The sequence below is a fragment of the Seriola lalandi genome, unplaced genomic scaffold, assembly GCF_002814215.2.
Source record: "Seriola lalandi dorsalis isolate HSWRI2012SDOR001 ecotype SW California unplaced genomic scaffold, Sedor1 jcf7180002054308, whole genome shotgun sequence".
Lineage (NCBI taxonomy): Eukaryota > Metazoa > Chordata > Actinopteri > Carangiformes > Carangidae > Seriola > Seriola lalandi.
This window is the reverse complement of record NW_019524861.1, coordinates 477,294-487,258: the sequence shown is the minus strand read 5'-3', so window position 1 is coordinate 487,258 and position 9,965 is coordinate 477,294. Positions and strand designations below refer to the sequence as shown.

The 9,965-nt window shown below is 35.3% G+C and overlaps 1 protein-coding gene across 1 annotated transcript in view; it reads right to left on the bottom strand.

Annotated features, from left to right (window-relative positions):
• LOC111655154 (rho guanine nucleotide exchange factor 26) overlaps nucleotides 1-9,965 on the bottom strand; it is a 41,443-nt gene that overhangs the window by 13,429 nt on the left and 18,049 nt on the right. The gene's annotated exons all lie outside the window — the stretch shown is intronic.

The window sequence follows — 9,965 nt, the reverse complement described above, 5'->3', positions numbered from 1 at the left end:
TTTTGACATTTTCTACCAAACTATATTATGCAGTTTTTTGATATTTTTATGACATACTGTACTATGTTTTTTTTGGCATTTTTATGCCTTAAAATACTATTTCCTTTAATGCTTTACCATACTATGACGTATTTATGCCCTTTTACGCCATAATATAATATGCTGGTTTTTATGACATACTATACTATGACGTTTTTTGGTATTATTATGCCTCCCTATCCTATGTAATCTTATTCTGTACCAATACTATGACGTTTTTATGACTTCTTATGCCTTAATACACTATGATGTTTTTTTGATCTTTTTATGCCATGCTATACTATGACATTTTTGGATATTTTTATGACATACTATACTATGATGTTTTTGTGGCATTTTTATGCCTTAAAATACTATTTCCTTTAATGCTTTACCATATTATGACATATTTATGACATTTTATGCCATAATATACTATGATGTTTTTTTGACGTTTTATTTCATACTATACTATGACGTTTTTTGATATTTTTCTGCCATACTATACTATGACGTTTTTTGGCATTATTATGCCTTACAATACTATATCATTTGATACCATGCCATACTATGACGTTTTTATGACCTTTTTATGACATACTATACTATGATGTTTTTTTTGGCATTTTTATGCCTTAAAATACTATTTCCTTTGATGCTTTACCATACTCTGACATTTTTATGACTTTTTATACCTTAATACACTATGATGTTTTTTTGACGTTTTATGCCATACTATACTATGATGTTTTTTTGGCATTTTTATGCCTTAAAATACTATTTCTTTTAATGCTTTACCATACTATTACGTTTTTATAACCTTTTTTGCCATAATATACTATGACGTTTTTATGACATACTATACTATGACGTTTTTTGGGATTATTATGCCATAATATCCTATGTAATCTTATTCTGTACCATACTATGACGTTTTTATGACTTTTTATGCCTTAATACACTATGATGTTTTTTTGATATTTTTATGCCATGCTATACTATGACGTTTTTTGACATTTTTATGACATAATATACAATGACGTTTTTATGACATACTATACTATGATGTTTTTTTGGCATTTTTATGCCTTAAAATACTATTTCCTTTGATGCTTTACCATACTATGACGTTTTTATGACTTTTTATACCTTAATACACTATGATGTTTTTTGACGTTTTATGCCATACTATACTATGATGTTTTTTTGGCATTTTTATGCCTTAAAATACTATTTCTTTTGATGCTTTACCATACTATTACGTTTTTATGACCTTTTATTCCATAATATATTATGATGTTTTTTTGACCTTTTATGCCATACTATACTATGACGTTTTTTGACATTTTTATGACATACTATACTAAGATGTTTTTTTGGCATTTTTATGCCTTAAAATACTATTTCCTTTGATGCTTTACCATACTATGATGTTTTTATGACCTTTTATGCCATAATATACTATGATGTTTTTTTGACGTTTTATTCCATACTAAAGGCATAAAAATTCATTGTATAGTAAGGCATAAAATGTCATAGTATAGTAAGGCATAAAAAAGTCATGTTATAGTTAGGCATAAAAATCATAGTATGGTGAGGCATAAAAACATCCCAGTATAGTAAGGCATAAAAAGTCATAGTATGGTAATGCATAAAAAAGTCATAGTACAGTAAGGCATAAAAATTCATAGTATAGTAAGTTGTTAAAAGTTATAGAATGGAAAGGTATAAAAAAGTAATGGTATAGTAAGGCATAAAAACATAGTATAGCAAAGCATAAAATTGTCATAGTATAGTAAGGCATAAAAATGTTATATTATAGTAAGTCATTAAAACATATAATAAAGGCACAAAAATAAATAGTTTAGTCAGGCATAAAACGTCCAACTACAGTAAGACATATAAAGTGATAGTAAAGGTATAAAAATGTCATAGTATAGTACTGCATAAAAATTACATAGTATAGTCATTTATAAAAAGTCATAGCATACTAAGGCATAAAAAGTCATAATATGGTCAGGCATAAAAAGTCATAGTATAGTAAGTCATAAATTTGTCCTACTATCGTAAGTTGTAAAAAGTTATAGAATGGAAAGTTATAAAAAAGTAATGGTATAGTAAGGCATAAAAAAATAGTATAGCAAAGCATAAAATTGTCATAGTATAGTAAGGCATAAAAAGTCATAGTATAGTAAGGCATAAAATGTCATAGTATAGTAAGGCATGAAAAGATGAAAGTATAGTGAGGCATAAAAATGACATAGTATAGTTAGGCATACAAAGTCATAGTATAATAAAGCATAAAAAAGTCATAGTATATTATGGCATAAAAAGTCACGGTAAGGCATAAAAATGTTATGTATAGTACGGCAAAAAAATGTCATAGTATAGTAAGGCATAAAAAGTCATAGAATAGTAAAGCATAAAAGCGTTAAAGTATGGTACTGCATAAAAATGACATAGTATAGTAATTTATGAAAAGTCATAGAATATTATGGCATAAAAAGTCTGGTAAGGCATAAAAATGTTATAGTAGAGTAAGGCATAAAAATGTCATAGTATAGTAAGGCATAAAAAGTCATCGTATACTTAGGCATAAAAAGTCATAATATGGCCAGGCATAAAAAGTCATAGTATAGTAAGGCATAAATATGTCCTACTATAGTAAGTTGTAAAAAGTTATAGAATGGAAAGTTATAAAAAAGTAATGGTATAGTAAGGCATAAAAAAATAGTATAGCAAAGCATAAAATTGTCATAGTATAGTAAGGCATAAAAAGTCATAGTATAGTAAGGCATAAAATGTCATAGTATAGTAAGGCATGAAAAGATGAAAGTATAGTGAGGCATAAAAATTACATAGTATAGTAAGGCATACAAAGTCATAGTATAATAAAGCATAAAAAAGTCATAGTATATTATGGCATAAAAAGTCACGGTAAGGCATAAAAATGTTATGTATAGTACGGCAAAAAAATGTCATAGTATAGTAAGGCATAAAAAGTCATAGAATAGTAAAGCATAAAAGCGTTAAAGTATGGTACTGCATAAAAATAACATAGTATAGTAATTTATGAAAAGTCATAGAATATTATGGCATAAAAAGTCTGGTAAGGCATAAAAATGTTATAGTATAGTAAGGCATAAAAATGTCATAGTATAGTAAGGCATAAAAAGTCATCGTATACTTAGGCATAAAAAGTCATAATATGGCCAGGCATAAAAAGTCATAGTATAGTAAGGCATAAATATGTCCTACTATAGTAAGGCATAAAAAGTCTCAGTATAGTAAGGCCTAAAAATGTCATACTATAGTAAGTTGTTAAAAGTTATAGAATGGAAAGTTATAAAAAAAGTAATAGTATAGTAAGGCATAAAAAAATAGTATAGCAAAGCATAAAATTGTCATAGTATAGTAAGGCATAAAAAGTCACAGTATAATAATGCATAAAAAAGTCATAGTATATTATGGCATAAAAAGTCATGGTAAGGCATAAAAAGTCATAGTATAGCAAGGCATAAAAATGTTATATTATAGTAAGTCATTAAAACATATAATAAGGCACAAAAATAAATAGTTTAGTCAGGCATAAAAAATCATACTATAGTAATGCATAAAAATGTCACAGGATAGTAAGGCATATAAAGTCATAGTATAAAAAGCCCCCCAAAAAAGTCACAGTATAGTAGTGCACAAAACGTCATAATAAGGCATAAAAAGTCACAGTATTGTTAGGTATAAAAAGTCATACTATACTAATGCATAAAAACGTCACAGGATAGTAAGGCATATAAAAATAATTTTTTTTACTTGTGGAATTTGTTTGTGTGTTTGCAAATCCATTTTATAATTGCAAGAAATTTTTTGAATTTGCAAATTTATTTTTTGTATTTGTGGAAGGTGTTTTACATTTACAGATGACATTTTTACGCTTTGTCAATCTGTTCACACAAATAACATTTTAAAAAATGTACCTCCATTGAACAGATTGTGAGTCAGAGCAAAATGAGGAAAATGAGAACAAAGGCTGATTCTCAGGTGCTGCTTTTTCTCTCATGTGTTTCATGGGGGAAAAAAAACACTGGGTGGAGTCGCACAGGTCAAATTCCACGAAACTCTACCTCTTATTTCACCTGTTCTCAGCTCCTACAGAAAGGAGAGTAGAGGGGTGGATTTAGAAAGAGCAGAGTGGGGGAGAGATAAAGGGGGTTCAGGAAATGAACCATAGGGGGTTTATTGAGGCCCTCTGTGACTCAACACCATTGACCTGCATCATGCAGTTGGGCACAACATGCACAGACGATCACAGACTGACTAGTATTTGTGTGGACCCTCTTCACAAGGGCCTCAAATGGACCTGAAACGGGCAAGTCCCATGAGTCAGATCTCACTATTGTGTTCCCATTGTACAAATGCTGTTCAGATCCCTTTCAGGACGCAGCTGTAAAATATTGGATCACGTCATCCTTCAACAATTGACTGGGTTGTATGAAATCACCTTTATAACCACCACTGTGAAATAACTTCATTAACATTATGAGGAGCATAGGACAACCTTTGGAATTTCACAATAAAATGTTACAGTCTTGGTATGTTGGTACCTTTCATTGTGTTCAAAACAGCACTGCCATTTTCAATTCCTCCTGGGGTCATAGGCCAAGTGGGAAATAATCACTGACTAGTCAAGTGATGTAATTTCTTTTTTAAATGTATTATTTATATATTTTATATTCATAGTTTGATGGTCTATGTTTCAAGCTAGCCTGTGCAAGCACCACATATGAAGTACTTAACTGTACATGAATAGCTACACATACAACAGAACAAGACATAAGTCTCATGAGAATGTTGTTAGCTTTGCAGGTACTTGGTCAAAAAGCAAAGGGTTGGACGAACACTTTGACCTGCTGTTAGTGCTGAATTGAAAGTCAGAGGGTTGCTAAAGCTTTTACGATTCATACTATGGAAAATATGAATTTCTGTACCAAATTCTTTGGCATATGTGCAACAGTTTATAGTTGCTATTTAAGTCTGAACCAGGACAATGGATCAACCAACCAACATTCACATAGCCATGATGTTAGCATGGATAAAAAAGCCGGAAAGAAAATAGTAACATTGTTAGCAGGCATCATAATAAATAAGGGGCAGACAAATAGGGGCCTGCAAATCTTTATGTAGAAGTCAGAGAAAAAAAATGAAGGCAAACAGCCACTACTTCATTAGTAAAAGACACATACTAATTATTTTACCCATATTTTAACAGACACCGAAGAGGATTTGCATTCGTTGAAATTAACTGATCAGTTTGAGTGTGCGTCCGCCACTGTGACTGCTAATGAATCACCTTCTATGATCTTTCCTGCCCTCATTACAGGCCAAACATGTTTTAAATAATAGACCGGATATCCTGTGAGAACAAACTTGCATCAAATAAATGATATTTAAGTGAACACATGTTACACAAATATAAGAGAAACATGCTTCAGTCAAAGGCCAGGCTTGGTCTCTACTGAATGTGCAACATCCGAGCTGCTCTGTGGGAAAGACAGCTGTTAGACGTTGCTCTTGACAGCTGGACACACATGCCGATACACAGTTTGATACATGTGCACATACAGTGCACACAATCATGACAGGTCGCCTTCTCACACTTAAACAGCTGAAATACTTTATTGAAATTATGAATGTACATGTATTCAATAGATCCTGCACAGGCGCAAACAGACAACCATGTGTTTGAGAGGCACTTAATGGTTATCTGTGGAATGTGAATCATGTACCAAAACAGGGTTCAGGTAAAAAAAAAAAAAAAAAAAAAAACAGCCTTCAAATTGTGTGTGAGAGTGTGTGTTTACATGCAGGCATGTGAATACTGCACATGGACAAACAGCAGGTGCTTATCCTCTTCCCCTCTAGATGACTACAGGCCTGTGCAGGATCAGTCTATTCATGGTAGTAAAGCTCCCTCTGCCTTTAACCATTCATCCCCAACAGCAAGAGCTTGCCAAGAATCATAAATCCATTGTCAGAGGTTCTTGTTTCACCTCCAAAAAGAAGCAAGGCCTCGCCACTGCACTGTAAAACCTCTTTCACACAAGCAGATAGAAAGTGATGACAGCCTCCTCCTAATCTCCCTTCTTCTGCCAACTTGAAATCACCACCAGGCCACTGTTTTCCATCTCATTTCAGTTTCATCACTGCCTCTCCTCCTAACCCTTTCTGCTGACTCCTATCAATTTGTTTACTCCCAGCTGAATCATTCCCTTGTTTCCACTTAACCACAGGTCAGAACAGCATTTGGGTACAATCCTTACTCTTCCAACGGAAACATGACATCTCTCTGCCTGGAGCAGACCAGCGAGGGAAACTCCCAGGGAGAGGGAACCATTCCCATCAGCAAGTTTTTCGTTATCATATAAACAAAAGCAGACATAGTAAGAAAACCAAAACAACCTCATAAACGAAAGCAGACGGAGTTAAGTAAAAAAAATCAAAAACAATGCCAAAGTGTGCAGCATAAGTACAGACGCCCTCCTCTTGGTCGGGGCTGTTGCATAACTGATGCTGTTTTGTGTTATAGCTGCATATCTGACTAACTGAACTGTTTTGCTGCAGAGTTCTGTAGCTGCTCTGTTCTACTAATAGAGAAGCGCTATTCATTGACTCTGGAAAGGACACAACATTGGGTCATGGGGAAGGCGCGCTGACATGCGCACACTGAACAAAAGGATATACAGAAAAGGAAGAGGACACAGACAGAAAAGAAGAGAATCACAGACGATACGAGAGGAGAGCAGCCACACAGACGTCCCTGTGCCATCTCCAATTCAGCTGTCTGTCTGAATTCCTCAAGTATTACGCCACTGCTGAAGTCAAAGATCAGTCTATTGTATGCATGTTTCTTAGACCTCACACAGTGACACGTAGGCTACAGTAGACACAGGTAATCAGCTTAAAGGTTCTGCAGGTAGAGAGCAAATGGAAGTAATGGAACTGAAAGCAGAAACTAACTAACCAACCCTCACCCTAACCCACACTGACACCAACATAAAAAATTCCATTTCTACAGTTTCATTTCCACATAAAAAAAAAAAAAAAAAAAAAAAAAAAGACACAAAAAACAAAAAAACACAGACCCGCCTTCGGTCAGAATGTGTGGAATTTCACATTGGAACCCGAATTGAGCTGCACTTAAATGTAGCAGGGAAGTGAACAATATATGCAGCACAGCCACTTCCTTTTGACTGGAGGAAATTTAATTCCTCAGAACCACTGATGCTTATACCTTTTCCAGAGAAATCGCACACAAACTACGCCTGCATTTTTTGTTGTCTTTGCCGTCTGAAATGTGACAGTTAGACCAAATCAGCTGACCATCCTCTATCCAATCAGCAGCTTCCTTCCAAGACTCTCTTTGACTTTTTGTGAACACTGAAACACATGTGGAACAGGTGTGTAAATAAATTTGTTTCAATATATTTCAGCTTTACTTCAGTAGTAATAACACACATAGCACATTTTGTCACCAAAAAAGGTGGGTTTCATAGTGACGAAATGGTCGGTCAAATAATCAAATGTAACGATACATTTTCTAGTTGCAGCTTCTCATATGTCAGGAAATCCTTCTTTACTCTTTTCTTTTATTGCAAATTCAATATGTTTGGATTTGTGACAGCTGGTCAACAACACAAGCTATTTGAATTCAACACCTGCAGCTCTGGAAAACTGTGATCAATCCAAACCACAGATAGATCAATCAATAATGAAAATAATTGTTACAGCCCTACTACACTGTTGCTCCATCCTGCTGCTTTTTACCGTTTGAGGGAAATTTACAGACTTCATGAGTGATCAAGAATATAAAGTAGCTTCATCTACAATAATTAGTCATAGGCACAATACTGTCCATCCTGTTCACAGCAATTTCCGAGAAAGCCTCAAAACTCATCTATCCTCTCTACTTCATTTAACTCTGATAGAAGACCAAAATAGACTGGCTAATGAAACACCACTTCTATGTGTCATGTCGGGTTAAATCACTAAACTAGAATGAATGGTCGGAGGAAGAGGAAGTTATTCTGTGGTCATCAAAAACAAAGAGCAGACACTGTCTGCTGTCTAAAAGATCAGACACGGGACTGTGAAGAAGAGTCGGGGAGAGTGAAGCAACAGGGTGGGAGTAAGGATAGTCGTGGGAAACAGCCCACTTAACAATGGGCCGCTGCTAGGCAACAGCTTAAACAATGCCTAGCAACCACTGTAACAATGGACGGTTGCCAGGGTTCATTCAGTACCACAGTGAGTGGAGCGCTGCACCCTCGACACACACACACACACACACACACACACACACACACACACACACACACATCATTACATCTCAGCCAAGGGCCCCAAACCCAAGCTATCAAAGGAGGGATATCCAGGGGCTTTCCACAACAACACACACTAGACAGAGGGGGCAGTCAAGACAAGGAGACCCCCACATGTATACATGGGCAGTATCTAAAGGCTCAATGGGCAGCACATTGAGTCATGTCATTAAGATTGCCACCTACACAGGCCCACAGCAGTCACACTTAACGCTATTACTGCAGTCACTTTGTCTGGCTTACACAGCTCAGCGGCTAATACGAGTGACCCACTCTAGAAAACTAGTTTTAATTTTGAAAAGCAACATAAAACTGGACAGTGGCGATGTGTGGGATTTTTCAACTATATCAATTTATCAGGATGGAGTAAAGACCAAACATGAAGGTGTTTCATTTCAGGACAGTAGTACTGACTGCTGTCTTCACACTTTGATATATTTCTGTCCGGCTGCAACAAACAAGTGTTTTCATTATCCATCAAGTCCAATGTGACATCTTCACGTGACAAATGTCGTGTTTTGTCTTAAAAACCCAAACCCCAAAATGTTCAATTTACAATCATAGCAGAGAGAGGGACAGGGAAACCACAAATGTTCATATTTGAGAAGCCGAGACCAGAGAATTTATTTCTTCTTACAGATGACTCAAACCTATTGAACATTATCAAAGGTTATGCTGATTCACTGGTTACATGACTGACTGTAGCAGTTGTACTCTAATCCCTTAGCGGCTGTACCCCGTACTGAGTGGTTGTTAAGCTGTTGAAAATAACTACTCCTGTCTGAACTGAGCCTTGCTGTAAGGTTACTATGTTTAACTATCATTTACTCAATCCCCTCTATTACACAATTTAACAATTTAAATGTTAAAGCTGAGATACTTATTTAGATATTTTTGAAATGAATATTAAAAAAATTTCACCTTCCATGGATTGAATCTTTACAGCCATAGTCATAGACTAATACAGTATGTACTTATCGAACATTTGGCTGATTTGAGAAAAGGTTTTAAAACAGGTGGAGAGCCATTTAAAGGCAGCGCTATTAAACAATGGAGCTGAAAAACCACAGCTTCTGTAATGAGAATACAGAGGGAGGTTCTCTAACTACACAGGAATGAGGAGGAACAGGCCCAGTGCATATGAAAACACACCATTACAAAGCTTTGAACCAAAGCAAATAACTACAGTGAAAACTGAGTGTGTGTGTGTGTGTGTGTGTGTGTGTGTGTGTGTGTGTGTGTGTGTGAGCGAGCATATTTGTGTACATGTGAGAACGTTGCTAATGCTAACTAGAACAAATACACCCTGTATGAAGTCCAATATATGACAGATCCCCTTTGTTTGTGCGGGTTATGTAATTTATGTAAACAACTTCGCTCTTTAGTCTATTCCCTCTACAAAGAGAGATGGGATTGGTGGTGGTGGTGGTGAGGGGGGGTGGGGTGGTTTGAGTTTTATCCATACGGTTACAAGCAAGAACTTCAAGGACCTTCAATCCAGCTGAATATATTTCTAGGGCAGATGTGTGAGTAATCGTATTGCACATGCAATAAAGTTCAGCAGACTTTAAA